Source organism: Varroa destructor, unplaced genomic scaffold (genome assembly GCF_002443255.2).
Source record: "Varroa destructor unplaced genomic scaffold, Vdes_3.0 BEIS01000002.1, whole genome shotgun sequence".
NCBI lineage: Eukaryota > Metazoa > Arthropoda > Arachnida > Mesostigmata > Varroidae > Varroa > Varroa destructor.
Window position 1 is genome coordinate 43,235,187 of NW_019211455.1, and position 19,639 is coordinate 43,254,825.

Here is a 19,639-nt window from a genome sequence, read left to right on the forward strand (position 1 = left end):
GAAGGCTTCTCTTCGAGGTTTCCAAACCCTTCGAATCCATAAGCCCTCTATATTCCCTTTGTATCAGCGCGCGCTTTGCCATGCTTTCGAGGGAAAGAAACCCTGCCTTGGTACAACGAAAAGTCACCCGATCACTCGATGTGCGCGCGAAGCGCACCCTCTAAGTTAAAAAATGAGGACACTATAGCACGACGACGAAACCTCATACAGAGGAAATCAGTGGGAAGGAGAGAGTTAAAAGCATACTCATAAAACTGTCATAATAACCGTCATAGACATTTTTCTTGAGAAATTCTTCCATCTGCACTGGTTGTTGTCGTTGTCTTGGAGACTGCGTACGGGAGGGGGGGGGGGTTTCGCGCCAAAAGTCGTCCGCTAAAGCGCGCGGGCAAGTATGGTTGAGAAAGCGTTGACCGCAGATTGTTTTACGGCGCTTTGATCTCGAGAGATGGTATGGACTTTTTTTTTGTTGATACAAATCAACAATTGCGAGTTTCTACTGCAAGCCAGAAGTTCATATAGAGAATCTACCGTTTGGATGATTGAAAGAGCTTGATTACTCGTTAACTAAATTCATTTTTATTAATTTATTTTAGCAGGTTTTGTTAAGGAAGACCATTCCCAAGCTAATTATTTTCTGCGTAATACAAATACTGGATAACTGGAATTATGCGAAGATAACGCGAGCTTCATTAGCTCAGCAAGGACACAATCTTATACACATAAAAGTGAACTGTCTAAGTAGAGTAGATAGATCGCGCGTTAAAATGGTCTCGTTTCAAGCAGAGTTTCTGCCAACCAAACTTCCTACTCGTAATTTAAGTTGCAAAGCGCTTATTTAACTTATGGCACAAGTTAGCTTGGCGTCGCTGTTATCCCTACAGCGCTGTTTGGTATTATGATCATAATCATCACGATCGTTATATTCTATATTATTGACAATTTTGTTGCGGCTACGATCAAATTGTCGCCGCTGCATTACGTTTAGGTCGCTGCGTACCCTAAGGCTTGTCTGAATTATATACAAGGTACGTAAGTTGGCAGGAGAAGATAGTTGGCGGGAAGGCCCTGGCCGTCAGTCTGTGAGTCTCATCTCACTGCTTTTTTTTATACGTCCGTTTATTTGGTGGTTCACTGTTTTTCAGTAGCTGCTATTAGATACGGCAAGCCATTTGCGTTTTTTTCGCCTATCTGTGGTTATTGCTACCGTTGTTGCTGGTAGCTATTGTCGAGGCCGATCGTTGCTGCTAGTCGGATTACTTCGCTTCTTTGCCCGTCGTCGTCGGTCATTGTTGCCTCAGCTCGATGGTATAGATGACTTTTGCAAACTAGGGAGACATCAACACAGTAGCAGTTGGTGATATGGCTAATTTGAACAATGGCTTTATATATAAAACTGCCATCCAAATCACTATACTATTACCCATAAATTCAACAATAATGAGAAAAAAAAACTATTGTGCCTTATTTTCCAGCTCGCTGATGGGTGATGATAGCTCGCTTATTTAAATCGGCTACGGCAATAGCGTGTCGACGATTCCGCCACTTGACGTCCTTACTAATATATTATTATACTGATGTTGTCGATGATGAAAGTCAGCGGGCTGAAAGCAAACAAATGGTAAAGACGTGCGCCAAAAAGGGCTCAATTGTGACAGTCTTCCTGCTGTAATATGGTAGTCTATCTAGTATACTAGACTAGACAGGATGACAGTCGTTCCGGTCTCGCCTTAGATCGCCAGAAGGTGGGGGGCGGAGGTAACACACAGCGATAACAACAGAACTCCGCTGCGTCCAGGAAATCAGCTGCGCGTTGCAGTGAAGTCTGCCCGTATCGCGTCGTACGCAACGTCCGTCCGGCTTCTTCTCGGACGAACGGTAGCGCCGGCCCTTGCGCGACCTTAGCAGCATTTTAATCCGAGCTCTTATTAAGTTCGTTCTGAGCTACAAATAGTTTTGCTTGTTTATAGGTCGTTGACGGCGTACTTCTGCCGAAGACGGCATACACGTACGTATGTGCGTATCTGTTTTGTGTTATTTTTTCAGCATATCAACTTCACAGATTTGGTAGTAACGTGGTCACATGCAGGTTTCTAGGCAATATTTTATTATATATATATATATATATTCTATATACTACAATTTGCTCGTACGGAATTACCACTATGAGTCTACTAGAAGTCAACTGAGCTTGACAAGTATGAGAAGGCAAAATGTCTTGTCTGCCTCAGAAATCGTTCAGCACTGACCAGATCACGCAAATGTTACAACTGCGATACATGGATGCACGTTGGCTGCGTGCATGTCTCTAAATGAAGCCAAGTGAAGTTCTCTGATAGTGTATGGAGGCATAATGTATAGTCACTGAATAGACGAGCAGAATCTTGCATGGCCACTATCGCTGAAAGCGCATTGCTTCATCCTACTAAACGGGCAGATTTCTTGCGTATTTAAATGTTGCGCATGTTTTTTTTTACGGAAATATTGTTTAACGATATTATGGGAACGGTAAATAGGTATTTACTTAGCCATTCATAGTGCACAAGCGGCCATACGCGCCCAATGCGGTTCCTGAACAAATGTTCCCCTATAATAGTCCATATTATTACCGAGGCATTATTACGGATAGCACACAACGCAGACGATCTGACAGCTGTGACGTCAATAGCTCCAATAAATGTCAGAGGTTCTAATCACTTGAACTCACGCACGTGAGATCGAATCCTGATCAGAAGCAAACAGATTCTACGGACACATCCAGCTCAGAGCTTACGAAAACACTGTTTCCGTAAGTGTTTACAAATTACGACATATATATATGCGAGTAACTCCTCAAAGTTTGCAATCACACTCAGGATAATAGTAATAATGATAAAAGTGTGTCGAAAGGGCCGGTCAAAGAAAGGTCTTTTCGTCAAACAGTACCTGTAACACGCCTGTAATTCGAAGTAGGTCCGTGCTTCATTATTCCAACGGCAATCGTCTAGCATTCGCGGTTCGAGCTGCTGTTATTTAAGGTGAACGATGCATTTTTTTCCTGCTATTTTTCTCGGCCCGCTCGTCGCCATGACCATCGTTATCGTAGGCAGTAACATTGTCTGTGCATGTGCTGCTCTCAGCAGCTGACGGCAACTCGCAATCGTAGCAACAGAAGATCTATTATTCTGTTCGGCCCCATGACTATCCACTACGGGGCAGTGCCCACAGGCGCCACAAATGCCACAGGTTACCTATCTCCTTTGACTCCGTACATGTACATGACATTACGCTACGTAGTCCCGGCCACATATAGAATGCCCCATCGCACGTACATATTGCCGATGTATACACATCAAGCGAATGTCGTTCGTTATTGGTTCTATGCAAAATGAACGCGGCAGCAGCAGAAGTGAAGCACTACAGCCCACGAGATGGTTAGGACGACAACAAAACTCGTGCTACTTGTATGGAGCAGTTAAGCAGTGTGCCTGTGCGTCTGACGCTTGGCGCTCGGGGGCCTCCCAAACGTAGTCAAGAATTCACCCCATCCACAGTCTATAATATATTCGTGCAGTGACTACCGCGCCATCAGTGCTGGTCTAGATTCGTACGCAGCCGTAAGCGTATCGTCATATACAACATTGCATAGTTAGATACAGCGAAGAGGTTCACGATCGACTGGTTCAAATACCGCGCCTACCCGATGGACCCACCAGGGCGGACCGTTTAGCGTAACGTGACTGCCTTGATGCTCTTGACGATGGCATGGTAACATGTTCATACGCTCAGTATCGGACATGGGGCTGATCAGAACAAGAAAACGATCAAAACACTTAGGTCCTGCAGATTGGTTAGTCGGAAAGAAAAACGTCGAAACCGAGAACAAGTTGGTGCATAGTTAATCTTTTTGTAAATCTAATAGTGAGGATGCAGTTCGCCTAAGTATATTGGTCGCTATCATCGATTGACACTTGTGATTGAGGTTAACAGTCCGTTCATATCAGGATCAACGTTGATCAAACTAGATCCTGATAAGATAATTCAGGTAATTAATAAATATAATTATATCCTCGTATATAGTAATATTATGCTTGTAGGTGAACTGATGTTATTTGTGCCGTTGTCGGTCGTCATATTGTTGGTTAGACGTATTTTTTGCCTTTTTTCAATGGGAATCGCTCTTCGTGGAGAATTTCTATTGTTATTTTACGGAAGTCGATATAAATAGTGTGCGTTATGGAAACGCTTATTCGATGATTGATGAAAAGAACTAACTGTGACATACTAAAAGTTGTCAAATACGCAGCCTATCACTTGGTAGTAACTTGATTTTAGGTATTTTTCACCCATTCACACTAGACCTAATGGCTGAACTTCCTAGAAACTTTTTAGCCGTATTGTGTCTTTGTCTTACGGCATTGATTCGTATTATCAGAACAGAATTTCAGACATCTTTAACTAACAACTGTTCTTAGCTATACCCTGTTGACACCGTATAATTACCGAAACGATGAAATTATAAATATTTTTATCAATATAGGGATTTGTTCTAGTTTCAGTTTATACATGCGTAGATGTTACATTGACTATGATTTTCTCAAAGTTATCAAAATGTCTATTAAATCGCCTTCAATCGATACGAGTACCCCCTTCTAAAAGAAGGAAGCCGTTAACCATTCTGTACCATAGAATACAAATTGATACGGTAACTTCGCCAGGCAGAAATCTGTTTTTGCGAAAGTACTCACCATAACACCGTAATAGAAAATGCGTTGTCGGTCGACGCTTAATTCACCCATAGCAACAGCGAACATGTCTGCGGTCAATAAAGTTCGCTACTTGTAGAACAAGCAAATCATTTAAGGACGAACGAATTGCTCGATCAACCTGTATCAGCTCTAGTTCCAGCGTTCCAGGACGCTCTTTTCGTATTGCGTCGCGATGTCCCGTTATTATGCATACAGGAAAAGAGAAACTTATTCATCTACGTACGCACGCACGCACGAACGCGCACACACACACACACACACTGACTCACATACACACACTGACTCACATACACACACACAACACATGCACACATCACATACACACACACACACACACACACACACACACACACACACACACACACACACACACACACACACACACACACACACACACACACATACACATACACACATACACACATGCACACATGCACACACACACACACACACACACACACACACACACACACACACACACACACACTACACACACACACACACACACACATACACACACACACATACACATGCACACATACACACATGCACACACATACACACATGCACACATGCACACACACACAAACAGATTTGCCTATAGACCCGCGCACATAAACACCGGCGGGCGCACTTTTTAGCTGCTGCGCGTCGCTTCTGCGCTGATCACAAGACTGCGATACGGAATCGAGCGTGGGATTGTTTCGTTCTGTACAGGATAATTTGTTTCCAGCCCGCCGTCCAATCCGTCCATCTATCCAGCGGCCATAGCAGTTTTATAGTCGTTATGGCATAAAAAAGGACACAAATCGCTCTTCTTTACGCGCATGCATAGGACGGATAATCACTACATAACCAATAGCCGGCGCGAAATAACGGATACGTTATCACTAGTTGCCGCATTAGGCCCCGTCGACAATGTCCCTCCGCGGTGGGGCAGCGTCGTTGCCACGATCTTTGGCTATCTTTTGGCCATCCGACCACATCATCTTTCTAAGCATATGCGCTTATCTATCGTCGAAGCAAGAAGTAAATAGTTTCTGTTTTTCTAGTCGAAAGAGGCTGTCTGAAGCGTCCGGTCAAAGACGAGTCTGACAAGTTACTTTCCATTCACTGCGCGGGCTTATTTTTGTCGCTTTGGAGGTTTGTTGGCATTGATGCCGTCCTCGATGTTGTTGGTGTTGATATCGTCTGAGGCCGTTTGTTGATACTGCTATTGTTGTGAACAGTATCTCTGGCTCGTTTTTGCTGATGGCCCATACGCAGACGAGGGCTAGGTGAACAAGCTGACTTGGTCGATAGCAAAAACCGGAGTACCATGTGTAACATACGAGAAAACAATTACACTTAGCAATAAAAAGAAAACGAAGTGACCGGCAGTGGTGGTGATCAGGTGATCAGGTGATGATGATGATGATGATGATGCTTTTTGCTGTGACTGCTCTGCGATATCGCACCGATGAGCAGATTGGCAGACCCATTACGAGTACGATGAGGGACACGATGGTGATTCCGTTACGCGCCGGCGCTGTTCCCGTCGACGCCAAGCGCCAATAGCGGAAAATGCAGACGCGCAGAAATTCGTTTGTTGTTGTTGATTCTGGTTGACTATCGGCAGTCGTCTTTCAATTGTTACTGGCTGGTACGAATAGCCGAACAACATCTCTACAGCCGCTAAACGCGTAGCTGATTCAGGGTTCGGGTCTGGTTGAAAATGGCGTCATGCAGTGATATATTGCGTCACAGTGTAATGTAACGAGACGCAATTGAAAGATTTGTCATTTATTATCAATCAGTCGCTATCTATCACCTCATTAAGTAACTGGTGATGGCAGACGTGGCAATCTTCAACGAGTTAACTGTATCATATACGCTAAATGATTTGCTAAAATCGGCATATGTGGCGACTATTTATGGAGACTCCGACGAGAATTTTAAGGCGCCTGCCCTAAGAGGCTGACTCAAGTCGACGCAGTCAAGTAGTCCTTAAGCCATTGGTAAAATAACGTTGACAACACCATGCGGCCTCTTTCATCTATCAACTAGGTTATCTGTCCCTTGAGCCAACCTCTCGTAGAGCATCTGTCTCGTGAGCCGTTGATGTTTATGGTATACCCACCGAAAAATTAACGTTTAGTACCGTCATTAGGTATTCCGTCAGACGTATCATATGTCTACCTAGTTCCGTATGTCCGCATGGCTCGTATATTTACATCCATATACGATCTGATCTACATATATCTAATATAGCTCCGTCGATTTGTATCGAGCTATTTGTTATTCTTGTTTCAATACATTCGCGCGTGTGTTTGAACACCCGCGCTGGTTTTGTGCTATATAGGACGGTATAAAAGTGTCCCTTGAAACTTTCAAGTAGGCCTTAAATGCCAGTTGGAGAGTGTTCATTAAGTATCCACTCATAACGATGCTCTTTATCGAGATCATTTTTGTATCTCCTGCTGGTCTAGCAATCAGAAACTGAGGGCTCCCTAACTGCTAGCCGTGACTTTTCTACGTGAAAACTGCTAGGTACAATTTTGCTCTGTTCCGGTTTGCAGAGTATCACGTGATATCGTCAGTACTAACGGTACTCGCTCGTTTCATTCGTTATCTACTATATCTTGAATGTCGCAATCTTTGCTGGTGTCTTTACCTCCCATCCAAACGTATCATTCTCAGCTACTGCAACGGTTCCTTATCGTACGTGCCTAGCAGTACAGCGTACTGATAGTTTAAATTTGACAATTAATCTCTTCCTATGTCATATATACAGGTCTAAAATATAGACGCATATGGCTCTATAGAATACTTCACTAGACTAGGTTTAAATTTGCTGATCTGGCCTAAGGTCTCTACATAAGGGTTAGGTCGACGAAGCCGCTGTGCATACATTGTTGCTGATGCTGTTGTTTCTCGGATCTCCGTTTCATGTGGCTCGCAGCTAGTACCGAAGCTGCCTGCGAAACGTGCGAGTGGTCAATAGAAGAAAGTGGCGAATAGAAGGGCAATGGCAATAACTAATTCTGCCGCCGACCGGCTCCAACTATTAGCCAATGGATCAACCTGTTTCTTTGACTAAAGAAAACTAGGAGGATTGGTCCGCACATGCCCTGGCCAGAGGCCAGGGCAGCTTGATATGTTGCTATCAAGCGTTATGCAGTTTACATGCAGATCTGTTAATGTGAATGTCGATAGATATGTGGATAGAAAGGTCTACGTGGCCAGAGACGCAGGTTCTCGTTGAATTCGCGGCCGGCTCGCCCAACCTTCATTGGTCCTTTGCCACCACCGCTATTAGTTACTGTTGGTCATCGGTTACTATCACCAAGTATGTTTTTCCATTCGCTTTAACGCTCCGCACACCGTTGCTCGCTGTAGACGTCCAAACGGAGTTTCGCGGGGCCTCATTACAGGCGCGTTGGTGGCGCGAAAGCTTGTGACTATTGCTGGCACGGATGCCTCGCCACAGCCCCTCCCCTGTCCGGCGTTCGGTAACTGTACAACTCTTCGGCTGTACAACTGTACATGTATATCAGCTCTGCCTTTTTTTTGGTTGGCCCGACGCTCAGCGCCTATTGCATACATCTGTGCCCGTTCAAAGACTTTTCTCCGTTGGTTACTTCGATGGGCGTATGGACGGACAAGCGAATTCTTCTGTGCTACTAGCAATTTTCGCTTCTTTCGGTCTTTTTCTCAAACGACTGCTGACTATGATTCGAGCGTTCGTTTCTGTCTTTTCCATCAACACTGCTTAACGCTGATACTGTTCCCGCTGGTTCAAGCAGTCTTCAGCACAAGCCGTAATAACTCGCCCGCTGCTCACGAGCTCACCAGTATCGCGAGAACATCGACTCTGGAGCACAATAACGCCGAGCGATTTGCTTGCGCGCAACAGGGAGACCTCACGGAAGCAACAGAGACCGTTGAGCAGAATTGCTGAACCTTCAGTTCAATCTGGTTTAAGCGAAGCCGATCGGACCGAATGAAGTCAAGGTGTTTTAGACTAACTCTCTCCTTCTCTGAATCTCGCCCGCTCAATCTCTTCGATTTGTGAAGCTCAGACAAATCAATGAGCACGGAACGGATTTTGACCCCGGATAGCACCAGGGCCGTGTACACTGTCGCCGATAGGTCAATCGCTGTATCAGCCCGGCATTCGGTTTCCCTGATAAATGATTCTGATATTCATAGGCCCGGTGACGCATTTTACTGTTGTAGATGCTATGATCATGTTGTTGTCGTTGACGCTGTCGTCGTCGTTACGACCCCATCGCTGCGGGTGCAGGCATACAGGGCACGCGAGAGAGGGAAAGAGCTCAACGAGCGGCAGATCTGCTGTTGTTCACAGTGAGGCTATTGTCAATAGGCGAAATTGCCGATGGGAATGGCACAGACAGACAGCGAGAGAGAGAGAGAGAGAGAGAGTGAGAGAGAGAGGCAGAGGGGGAGGGAGGGGGAGGGAGAGGGAATCGCTGTCTTTTCCGTATGTGAAGTTGAAGGCAGTGCTAAGAGATCTTGTCCATTGGGCTCATGTGAAGGGGACACATTGATACACAGACAGAATATAGAACGTAGATGGTGTTGGGCAAATGAGCAGATATTATGGGCAGACGATGCCTATGGAATTGATGGATGTTGTCGGGCAGTGCTGATAGGAGAGATCTTTTTGCAAGCACTTCGATTAGCTAGCTAGTCGTCGCGGAATGGCCTGCAAAAATATTATTAGTTTCATCGTACCCCCAAATCGTAGCATTGGGGAGAACACTGATACGGCAATATGTCTTCAAGGACTCTCATAATTCTGTCGTTTACATTCGCTTACGTAAGCTCAGACCTGCTATCTTTTCATATAAACAGTCAAAGTGATAACTGGGCTGACCCAGTAGCTATGCATGTGATGTACACATGTACAATCGAATTTATGATGATATATTGCAGAGCTGTAGATGCTCTGCAAATCAGACGGTCCTAAAAGATGTAACTGCAATTGATTGAAGTTCCACACACACACACACACACACACACACACACACACACACACACACACACACACACACACACACACCCGCACACACACACACACACACACACACACACACACACACACACACACACACACACACACACACACACACACACACACACACACACACACACACACACACACACACACACACACACACACACACACACACACACACACACACATACACACACACACACACACATACACACACATACACACACACACACACACACACACACACACACACACACACATCTGTATGAGAGTCGAAAACGTATTGAGCGTTTTTAACCAGACGGCAAGAGTCGCGTCGATCTTTAGTTTAGGAACTTACATCGGTAAAACTTTTTTATATTTAGATGAAATCAAGTAAATTCTAGGGCGGTAATCGCGGATGATGAACATCAATGAATCACATACGACAATACTACGCTCGACAGTATCTGTGGCAAAACCATATGGCATTAGAATGAAATTCTCATTTACCATGAGCTATTACGATCGATTCAAGCCTTTACTGTTCATAAATAACAAGATTTTGTCAAACAGCTAAAAAGAAATTAACCGAAACTCGTGCACAGCCAGCACGTCGCCTGCCACCATTTCTACTATATTCGTTACATCCTTAACTAACAGGGAAAAAATCTAAGACCAACTGGACGGGAAACTTCAGTTCATCCGCTATACGGCCTGGGTCTTACACAATAGCTATCTTATACAATTACCCTGCTACAGCTAACTTGTTTCCCCTCCGTAATCAACCGGGTCTAATATATTTACTAGAAGCTCAGTCAGCTATAAATTTGCCTCTCTTGTGTTGGTTTCTGGCAGATTTCTACAAGGTTAGCACGGGGCATTTTTAGCGTTAACTGATTGACTCCGTCGCTGGAGATCAAGCGACCCCTGGCAGCGTACATAAATCGAGTCGACCCACTCCTAGCGGATCTTGCCCATTGCTAGAATTAGCCTACCTTTCGATTCTATTCCTGGAAAATCACCAATAATTTTTTCTTTATCAATGCCTACATAAATTGATGTTACTAGTACGTTTCCTGCAGTGGTTCTGTCCAGAGACGTCGTCGAAGCTTAGAAAAAAAAGTTTAAGTCTTTTAAGTGTTTTTCTTTTGTAGGAATAAATTGGAGATTTTCTTCACAAAGAGCAACCCTAATTTTTCAGTCGACATTTACAAGAGAATCGCTAAGATGACTGCTCAAAAAGCATTTTCACCCTACTGTTTGTTACATAGACGAACCAATACGACCAATAAAATTAATGCCGTTTTTTTTTGCCACTATAGATATATGAATTGTATTTTTATTCCGATCGTCAAGATCTATCGAAGGGCAGATATAGTTCAGGAACTAAATCTTTTTAAAAAAGTTCTTACTTTTCGAACGCCGTTTTCGATCTAGTAAGTAAAACACGATTCAGCTCGTTGAAAGCTTTCGATCGGTACCAACAATTGCCGAACAGGCTTCCGTGTGAAAAGCGAGAGAGGTGCCACCTTAGCTTTGGGCTCCTTGTTGCCGAATGTTAACTACAAAAAAAAAAACACTTTTATTTAGCTCGCTATGATCTATTAATTGATGTAAAGTACTCGGGCAAATTAAAGTTTATATTTTTCCCTAAAAAAATGTTGAAGAATATATTCGAAAACATTGTTCAATAGTATATTCGTGATGTTATAATTTTCCGGTTGACGCTAATGAAGCACTCAACAATTATGAAACACACTTTCATCTAGGTGTCTGTCACAAATCCCTCAGCGGGTTTTTGACCATTTCCACAAGGTTTTTGCTCAGATCCTCGAAGTTTATCGATCGCCGTCGGATATTTCCTTGCATCAAAGGCTGTGTTAAGTTTCCGCGTTTCCAGGGCTATTTTCAACCTAAAAACTGAGACGTAGGTCCACGAACATGCATTCTGTCTTGATTTAGCTCAGCGAGAGTTTTCAGTTGGAGCTGCAAGTAAACATTCGGCTATTACTGTAAACCTTCGACAAAAATAGTTCACCTTAGCCCCCCACAGACCTTAACCCCTCGTAAACACGTATATAAGGAAAAAGGGCAAAAAGCGATTAATTTGCTCAAATAAACATTACGCTCGATAGAATAGGAGAACAGACTGTGTTTTGGGAGAAAGTGTTGATCCAATCAGCTTCTTTCCAAAAGGAAACTCTAACGAGTCGCCAAAAGTCAGCCTAGTCTGACTATTTTAAAGAATTGCTTTGGATAGGACAGATGAATGAATGAACAAATAAATAAACATAGAGTTTTAGTGGTCTAACGAATTAATCTGGAGGGCTCAATTCACGCTTTCAGTTTTTAAACCCTTGCAAAGCCTGTGTTCAGTGTTTCCTTGTCTCAGTATCGTTACTTACCTATTGGCTGGCGTCACGGATGCCAGTATTATCATCATCCAGCAACGCTACCAGAGTGGGCGGCGTGGCCTGGGCGGCTAACGTGCAGGCCTGAGTGCGCTGTCATGGTAACCATAGGTAACAAGCGAGCTGCTACGTTCGTCAAAATTTATAATTTAATGTAAATATTAATAACAAATAAAACGGGGAGTAAAAAGGTAGGACCTAAAGAAAACTCAGGCGTTATTATTACTGAGGCCAAAAGGTGCCTGTATGGGTGCCATGTCCTTTGATAGGTTCGGTAGGGAAACCCCAGGTGAGCTCTTGCTACTATAGCTTAAAATAGATGATTATGAGAACTTGTTTACATAAAAATGACATTCTTAATAAATATTAAGGCCAGTAATAAGGTTATCACAACGGACCCATGAACGAAGTGAAACCTGAGGGAAAGAGCCAAATATCGAAAAGGGATCAAGCAGCCGTCGTTAAGCAAGCATAGTAACTCTTATCAGCAGTATAAGTAGCTACTTTGGTGCTGCTATTGCCCCGATTCTCTTTAGTGTCGAGCCTGTCATGGCCGTCGCCATCATTTCCTCTTACCTTCGGCGACTTCTCTTTGCGATCCTTCGATACGAGCCGATCAGGCAGATGAATAAGGGCGAAAGTCGAACACCACGGAGGAGGCAGCCGAGTGGCTTGCTCTACGACTACAACCGGGGACTTTATGTGCGGGAGCGTAGGGGCTCACGAGAAGTTCGGCTATAGAGAAAAAAAACGGTAAGCACGACAAACCGGTCGCGGGGGTCGATGGCAGCACCGCCGCTCATTCTGGCCAAAACCGCCAATTCCGATCCGGATAACGATAGAAGCCTTGTGGCCTCGCTTCTCGTGCCTGCGTACTGTTTATGCATGAGTATGCGCTTGTTACACTTCATTCGTGGTGACTTCAGTTTTTTGCCTTGTCATTCTCTGCAGCATTAGCATTATTCGATAATCATTATGATTTTCGGTGTCGTCTGCTAGCCGATATCGTAACGATCTGCAGTCACTAGAGAAGGGTCTGCCCGCGGTTGCTGTATGTCGTCCACTATGTAGATTATCTAATAGGGCTGTGCGATAAAAGAAAGCAGCTACGTAGTTACATTGTACTATTCTGCAGGGCCCCGTGGCGACGTCCCATCGTGATGGCAGCGGTGCGCCCTCATCAGCCGCTTGTGGCATAGCCTAATCCCGGCAAGATCCAGGACAAACCGTACGCTGCACGGCTCGACGTCCATCACCGTCACCGGCAGCCTAATCAGGATCGCCATAGTCGAGATGACGGCTATGACGATGTCGATGCCGGCGCCATACTGTAATGGCCGGTCCTACATCTACCATGGTCTACAGGCGTGTTCCGTGTCCTTTGCAGTTCCTAAAGCTATGGTGTCTACAACGAGAGTTCTGCAATAGACCCAACAGAAGCGAATCCTGAATCAGTCAAATTATCCGTGTACTATGAAGTGTACGTAAAGTGCTGATCATACACATGCCTTACCGAGATGCGGGTCATTACTCAAGATACTTGTTTCGAATTTTACACTTTCCTCTGGTTCCACTATACGTCGCTTCAGAGAAGTAACAGCGTCTCCTTTCAGCAGCGTGTGTATGCCCGCCCGGTTTTCAACCTGGACTCCACTTACGGAGCATCGCTAAGTCTCGTAGGCCATTACATCAATACAGGGACACTGCTAGAGCCTCTGCGACCATTGTGGTTATTCTAGTACTCGGCGAATTGGGCTGGACAGCGTCGCATAGTTGCTGCTAACATCTCGATTGTTTCTCCATTTTCTCAAAGCTAGCAATGGCTAATCGTTCCTATGTCTTCGCTGCGTGATCTATTCGCGTTAATCTAAATCATTTCATTTATTCACCCATCGCTGTCCGGAGCGGCTGCTGGCGCCGTAGCCATCGTCGCTAGCCGCCTATTGCCACTTCGATTCCGTCCGCAGCAGCCCTCTGGCCTAATAATAAACAGTTAATGCAAGAAGCCCTTCTCTACATAGATGCTATATACATTGCTAGCTTACTGGTTAATTTCTGTGTGCCAGCGTCGAAGACAAGTCAGGACGGGTTGGCTGCGCCTGCGGCCCGCAAAGAGGTCAACGGTTCTTCTCTTCGTAACTGCCATAGTCCTACCAATGTCTGCGTTAGTGAGTCGCGTTCGAACGAGCCGCTATAGCAGACGGTCGCGGCAGCAACGGCTTCCTGGTATATGCCAGCGCGATCAGCATCATTCGCAGGCGAAGGCAACAGAAGCGGCGGGGCTAGAACGGAACAGGATTGAGAACACTGCTGCCACTACTGCGACTGATCATGATGATTTTGCTGCGGCTGTCGGTGGCGATGATGATGATGGTCCTGCTGTTAGCTACATGACTATGACAGCTACGGAATTCTGTGGCCGTTCCTTGGTCGTGTTAGCTCGCTGCTACTGTGTGGATACTGGCCGGGTGGCAGTTAGTTGATCACTCATTCACCTCCTTTTTTTTGGGTCCTGCTGAACTCATATTACTCTGAGCGGTAGAGGGCCGCAAAGGCTTGGGGACCGACTAGCAAATGGACAGATGGAAGTCTGAATGTTTGAAACAGAAACAGAGGAGCCTGGGTAATGCTGGAGAAAGGGGGCAAATAAAGAAAAAGAAATCAGAGAACGAGATACATATATATATATAGAGAGAGAGAGAGAGAGAGGAGGGGGGAGGCAGGGAGAACGAAAGAGAAGGTGAGACGACACTAGCAGGAGAATGAACGGTTAGAGAGTGTATATAACTGCAGTTGAGAGAGATGCTTCGCTAAAAGATGGGTGAACTGACTGACTTCTTGGATAGTTCATTTGAGTAGATATCTCTTGAAAATGTTTTGCGGAAAGGAGCTTATGCGTTTGCTTCAAATGGGAAGGAAGACAATGCTGGACGGAACCACGATAGATGGCGGTACCATTGATACTAAACGTGTTTATACAAGGTCTCGTAAAAAGCGAAAAGACTGAAATTACACGCTTTTTGAAAATGAGGTCGTCTAGTTGATAAAGAGGCAGGTTTATGAAAGACGGCGGTATAGGACTGCTTTGAATTTGTCATTTCGGCAGTACACTCATCTATCCATCCTAATAAGTATTTGAAGCAACGCTAGTTATCGTACTAAAACCTGAAGACTACCACTCAGCTGAGAGTCAGCGATGGAAGCCGGTTTTTTTAGGAATCTTAACTGTACTAAGCACGTGTGGATTTGTAAGGATCCGGAATAACGAAGCTATTTATTGGTAAACAACTGTCGATTAAACAGCGTCGTTGCTTGTCACCCTGACATTTACCCTCAACATTATATCATTTAACATCTATTTCGATAGCACCAAAAGATATCAGTGGCTAAACTTTTCCTGTCAGTGAATAGTGCCGACAGGGTTTCCACGTCCCGTTGACTTTCTTGTCGTTATCGTTGGCTTTTCCTTGTGGCTGTCATGGTTGAGTCTGCTTTTCGAACTTAGCTGGGCGTCCTTAAGATTGATGAGCACGCGGTGGCTCCTGCAGGCCTATGATGGCCGGCGCTGCCGCGGCCCTAAGAGCAGTTCGAACAATCTGAGCTGTCGTTGCTGGTCACAGGCATGTTTCGACAACAACGACTAGATAAAATGAGATAGCAAAAAAGACGTGTACGTATTGAACGCATGTCTTTGAGCTCTCCAAGGAAGATGTTGAAAACGAGAACCAAAAACGTAAAGCACCGTTCAATATAGGAAGTGCATATGTTTATGAAACATCTGCATCTCAGAGTTTGGTCCTGCGGCATGATTAGCTTAAAACGATGTAGCTAGCTGGTACCTTATAATCTTATTACTATTAATCACTCAAAAAACCCAATCGAATTTATGCCTCGCAAATAACTAAGATGTGTGCTATTTCCGCAGCAACTACTCCTTTTTCCGTTCCATTGTTAATAAAGCCTGTCACGTTCGCCCTTGCAATATATTATTGTATGCGTAGCCGGTATCTCATTTTGAACTTGTTGTTGTTGAGGTACTCGTTGATCATTGCTATTGATAACTGCGAACAAAATCGCTGAAAAGACAAGAAGCCATTAATTTCTTTCCTAACACCAACTCAATCGGTACTGGGCTACCGCAGAGAATGTTTGAATGACTTGCAAAACTGTCTGTAACACGCGAATACGGCCTCTGCTGTTATATGGGCAGGTACATTTTTTGCCGAAGGCGCTAAGATCTTCGCCATTCGCAGCATCACCAACGGTAGAAATATCCGTAGCAGTAACAGCCATGGTTGTGCCTAGAACCACTCTACATGGTAGTACATATCATGCCAGGCCCTCCGATAAACAGTCGAGGCGCAGGTGTAGGCTTAAAGCTGGGCTGGTGTGTCGAGATGGTGTCAGGACGTCTGGTCCATGTTAGAACTGGCAAAGGAAGTCTACTCGGGAACCGAACGCCATAAAGAACTGTTTGCCATGTTCAACTAGGTCTTACGAATCAGGAAACCTGAATTGCGCTGTTGCTGATACTGATACCGTTGCTGAATTCTCGGACGGTTACTTCTTCGCTGCTCCTTCACTGTTGAAGAAGCGTTGTGTCCAAGGGCGTAAAGCAAAATATGTTTTTGCAGTCTCTCTGTGGAGGTCAGTACCTTGGCGGAGTATTGCCCCTTCAAGGGATAGCAAAGATGTCGTCTCTTATTGAGGGGTGCAGTGCGACGCGTAAGCGTAACATCGTATCTCAGCACCCCAAGCGATTGTCCGACACTTCTTGGCTTCGCAACGCCAGTGTCTGTTTTGGGTGTCCTCTGTGAGCTGTGGTTGTGTCAATCAAATCAGCGCCCCGTTGACACAAAGTTCCGCAACGTACTTCTAACTATAACCGCCCACTTTCGTGAGGCGTCCTTCTTTAACCTTCACACTTTTCTTTTCTTCTGTATGTTTTTGTTTTTCAACAGCCATCTTACTACCGACTTTCATACGAGCCAAGTCATAGGACGAGTCACCAGCCACGTGATTTCTACCCTACTTTTCCAGTTCTACTCTTTACTCTTCTTTTCCATACCCCATTTCCCCGTCTTCACTCTTCACACTTCAACTAAACGCTTGCGGAGCGACATAACGACCTGATGGCAGCAGGCTTCTTTATTCTGCCTCGACAAAGCCTTTTTTCACGTGCGTAATGTTACCTTTGGCCGTCGGTAAGTCGCTGACCTGCTGGCATTGTTCATATATTGTATACATGCACCACTCAACGTGAGTAAATGTACACCTCTGTATGATCAGGCAAATCGACTTTCCCGCATTTATTTCGATGTTTGTGAACATCAGGGGTTACTGACGGCGACAGAACGACGCCGGGTTGACGGTGTGAGTACACCGTGCAAAAAAGGTAGGGTCCATATGCCTGAAGCGAGCCAATAGGGACACACAAAAAGAAGCCGAAAGAGAGCTCCTCCATGAGTATCAGGCAATATGAAAATCCATTATTTCGGCCTCGTTTCCATCCGATATTGGCTAAAAGCTGCATTGCCTGACTACAATGCCAAGTTGGAACTGGGTGCCGTATTCACAACCCGCCGAGTTAGGCGAAGGTAACTTTGGGTTCTTGAAATTTCGCGCGTAAGCGATCCATCCGAAGCAAGGTGCAGCGTAAATATATGCAACCAAACAAAAGTGGAGATCGGAATCTTGATAAATGGCTAAATAGACGACTAATGTACCGAGTCAGTTTGTTGTTATTGTAATTTAGTACAAATCAGTAACAGCACACGGGTAACACCCGGAGTAGATAACACCCTTGGTGTATACTCTTGGTAGATACGTATTCATTGAAATATAGAGCTTTATAAAGATGAATGTTTGACAAATCTCAATCAATCCACATATATAATTTCCATTCCTTTACAACAACGACGTTTCTTTGAAACTACGTAATCGCCTATTTATTTTCAAGAAAACAATTTTCTGAAAAGTTTTTAGTGCCCTTCATACCCACCCAACAGTGGAAAACCCACCGGTTGTTGTTGTGGTTGTGGTTGTTGTGGTTGTGAGAAAACCATATGGGACACTCCCTATCTTTGAAGTATGCCTGTGCGCATATCATTCGTCCGCACATTGCTACTGTCACATTAACCGCTCATCATGCCCATTTCTTTAGCCTGGGGAGGCAGACGTGGTTCTTATATTTTCCTAGCTTTGAGAGCATTTGCCATTCCAGCCAGGTCCGTCATCCTCCGGCCTGCAGTCCTGTCGAACTCCTGCTAGCAAAAGCTGACGTTTTACACGAGGAACAACTGAGCAGATGGAAAGGTGGGACAGACATTGCCTGGCGAGCTGAATTACTACGATTTTTTAGGCAGCCAAGTGTTAGACTCTAACGTTGTTACCGCTGCTGTTAATCTGCGGTGCGGCCGACACTACCGCCGCCACCGCGCCAATCACCCAAGCGACATTTAGCGTCCAGCATCATAGAGCGAACCGTAATACGCCGTTCTGGCGCAGTGGGGCGATCCTTGTTGTCGCGAGAAGGTTTTTAGCGGACCGCATCCTTCACGTGGCTTCTCTTTCTTCTTACGCTGTTCGGCTGTCCCACGTGCCTCTGCCCCAATACGCCTTGTGAATCGGAAGGCGCAATCGGCAACTGGAGGTGGCTGCCGGCGGATCGTCAGGCCAGAGGACCGGTGGCCAGCCCTTGGTTCGCCTGCTGCTGTTCTCCTTGTTTCTTCTCCTCCGGATTTTTACCCCATCCAGCAACTTCTTTTCTTGCCGACGGAGACGGAGGAGTTTTTAATGTTTGTTTGAGATAGTATAAGAATCAAACGTCTGACTGACCGCTGACGCCACCGCAGTAGTGGTACGTACATGTCTTGAATGCTAAGTACTAAACGAGTCCGCGTTTTCCATGCGCTTTTCCGCTTCACAAGAGACAGACAGAGCAACGCGACCAGATTAGATCTACCATCTGCTAGCAGTTTTTTTCGAGCCTCCCGTCCCCTTCCACAATAACGGGCGTCTGGAGACACCGCGGTCACTGCATGCACGGCTACTCGGTAGCGAGCGGTAAGCGGTGCCATGTTCGCTCCGTGGAAGGCTTCAGATGAATCTGTCTCGTCCCGATCTTTTCCTACACGTTATTCCTTCGGCTCTTACAATATTCGATAAACTAAGGGAATAGGTTGGGCAAGGGATGAAGGTTCGTAGTCATATATTTCAGGTGAATTTCAGGGTAGAAAAAAGAAACACGTTTTTTGGGTAGGTAGTTTGTAGAAAATGCGGCTCACGAGAAGGTATTTGTTCTCATCACGTGTTATACGTATTCAATCTGCCTCAGCATGAACTCATTATACTTGTATAATATAATTACTATATAATATTATAATAAGTTGAAGCGACAACGTATATACAATACAATATACTATGCAGGATCAAACGGTTATCCTAGCCGTAAAAACCAATTAGCAACTATGTAACAC

The 19,639-nt window shown here is 45.0% G+C and overlaps 1 protein-coding gene and 1 long non-coding RNA gene across 4 annotated transcripts in view; both read right to left on the reverse strand.

Moving 5' to 3' along the window:
* The window catches only part of LOC111245274 (uncharacterized), a 344,964-nt gene that overhangs the window by 217,082 nt on the left and 108,243 nt on the right, over window positions 1-19,639 (reverse strand). The window lies entirely within an intron of this gene.
* LOC111244654 (uncharacterized) lies at window positions 11,010-19,475 on the reverse strand. Its single transcript, XR_002670999.2, has 4 exons — window positions 12,738-19,475; window positions 12,156-12,287; window positions 11,510-11,736; window positions 11,010-11,312 (listed from the first exon to the last, which is right to left on the reverse strand). It is a non-coding gene; the product is annotated as an uncharacterized LOC111244654 (long non-coding RNA).